Source organism: Lactuca serriola, chromosome 7, assembly GCF_051521515.1.
Source record: "Lactuca serriola cultivar US96UC23 chromosome 7, Lser_US96UC23_V15, whole genome shotgun sequence".
NCBI classification, from domain to species: Eukaryota; Viridiplantae; Streptophyta; class Magnoliopsida; order Asterales; family Asteraceae; genus Lactuca; species Lactuca serriola.
Window position 1 is genome coordinate 133,994,357 of NC_136414.1, and position 2,708 is coordinate 133,997,064.

The 2,708-nt window shown below is 31.5% G+C and overlaps 1 pseudogene; it reads right to left on the minus strand.

The window, feature by feature from the left end:
* Nucleotides 1-932: 932 nt before the first annotated feature.
* Nucleotides 933-1,554, minus strand: LOC145064368 (very-long-chain 3-oxoacyl-CoA reductase 1 pseudogene; annotated as a pseudogene).
* Nucleotides 1,555-2,708: the final 1,154 nt, after the last annotated feature.

Genomic DNA, 2,708 nt, shown 5'->3' on the forward strand with positions numbered 1-2,708 from the left:
CCATGTGGCGCCACCAGGTGGTACCACGTCATAAGCTTAGTGTATTTTTTGCAGATCTTTGGACGGCCATAACTTTCTCATAAAAGCTCCGTTTTCAACATTCTTTATATCCTTGGAATCCTCTTGATGAGCTCTCTAGCTTTCATTAAGGCCTTAATAACTAATTCCCAAACTAAACTTCATATTTAGACCGGTTTAGGCTTTTAAAGTCTGTGAGAAATTCATCTCTTTCCTACGAACTCCATTTTCGACTGTCTTTATATTGACAGACTCATATTGATGACATCTTAAATTCTCATTTAGATTGTTTCGCCTAACACACAACCGATTTGAATTTCGATTTCTGTGCCTATACTGCTGCGCTGAAACTTCGAAAAATCATAACTTCCTCATGTGAAGTTAGATTTGGATGTTCTTTATATCCACACTCTTGGTTTTATTATTACTACGACTTTCATTTAGATTAGTTAGGCTAATAAGCAATCAATCCAAAATTCACTTTTTACGACGCACACTACGGTGTCGGTTTAATCGCGAAACTTTAAAAAAGCATAACTTCTTCATACGAAGTCGGATTTCATAGTTGTTCATATGTACAAAATCTTTGCTACATATACTATAATTTTGGTTAAGGTTATTTATCATAAATAACCTTCAATCAAAAAAAATTATCGCTTATTTTTTTAATTTTCTACTCGAATTTGCGGGCGCTACATTTTCCTTCCTCCCTTGTTTCTCTAACCCTGCCTTATGTATATAACTAACTTATTTTCATAACTTAAAAGCAGGCCTTCATTTTGGTCATAAAAACATTCATAGTACATGTTTCTTGACTCAAAATTAAACCATATATGCCTTTAATTTGATCTTAAAATAGAAAGTGAGAACCATGGATCGAATTAAAAGAATGAAAGAGACAATTAATGACCAACTTATGCTTTGTTGGAAACATAGATCACATAGAGAGGATGTGAAGGTAAAACAATGGCAGCACCCGAACCAATATTAATAATAACACCTCATTTCCTCTCAACCATTCCTTCAATCACAACTCTTGTTACCAAACTCATACCTATCACATTCACTTTCATCACATTCATCCAAAAATTCTTCTTCAACCTCATGAAAAAACCTAGCCACATGATAAGTCACCGCGACATTATTCACCAAAATTCCTATGTCCAGTTATTCACCATAAATCACCTTATGCATCTCCCTAACTCCAGCCACCATATTCTCGCCAGAAAAATCCACATAGAAAATCTTGATCTTGGTGGTTGGGTGCACCGATATAATCTCATTAGAAACTTCTTTAAGCTTGGATAGATTTTTGCTAACCAAGATTAAGTGAAGACCCTTTTGAGCTAGTTGGAAGGCAAATGCATTGTTGATGTGGTCAGTTTCTCCGGTGATGATAGCACATGAACTGTAGTTTTTGAGGTTCTTGGGTGGTCGGAAGAAAGTAATTAATAACAATTTGAGTATATTGATAATGGGTTTGAAAAGAAAAAGAAAACCAAGTACACAAAATGGAGCAATTATGTCTTTACACATGTTTAATTCATTTATATTCTTTTTTGAATCTACTATATACATTATATTATATTATAGGGTAAATGGAGCAATTATGTCTTCGCATCTGTTTAGTTCATTTATGTTGCAAATTGAATAAAATAGAAAATTTAGTGTCAAAATTGGAAAAGATTGAAAAGTTAGTGCCAAATCGCAAATATATATATATATATATATATATATATATATATATATATATTTGCGATTTGGCACTAAATTTTCAATCTTTTCCAATTTTGACACTAAATTTTCTATTTTATTCAATTTGCAACATAAATGAACTAAACATATGCGAAGACATAATTGCTCCATTTACCCTATATATATTGTGTCTTTGCGCCACTTTTTTTTCGTTTCTACATGTAATCATGTCATGTCAGGAGTGGCATTAGGATGACCTAAAGCAAACTGCTCAATTGGACATAATTTCAACAAATTACAAATATAGTGACTTAACTGTAACAAAAACTACACAGTGTCAAAATAAAAATATGAAAAATTAACAATTTTTATGTCATTTTCCCAAAACTTAAAGAGGAAATTGCAAATTTTGTCGATATGGTTTGATGATTTATTTGTTTTATTAATTTCTTTTGACATAATACATTAACTTTCATTATGGATATTGCTATGGTTTATTTTCATTGTAAACTTTTTCTTTATCAAACTTGAAAAGACTATTAGATTTTATTTATTTCTTTTATTGTTTGGTTTATTTAAAAATATAAATTAGGCACTCACTTAACCCACACTACCATCCTATAGTCTCTCTTTCTCTCTCTCTCTCTCTCTCCACCATTATATATATATATATATATATATATATATATATAGAGAGAGAGAGAGCGAGCTAGGTTCAAATGTTTTTAGCAAGTATTGTGTGCCTAAATGAACCAATGAGAATTCAAGAAATAATAAACAATTAAATAAATCATTTAAGGGTATTTTAGACCTTTTATATTTTTAATTAAGGAAATCATTTAATTGAATCTTGCAATTAAGGAAATAAAATAAGTATCTTTGACCTAGTCTCTCTCTTAAATCATGTCTAATAAAACCTCCAAAATCCTGAAACCCTTTTCACTCTAAGTTCACCAACCGGACCACCAGGTTCAATCCCCTGCCCACTCTGTCGC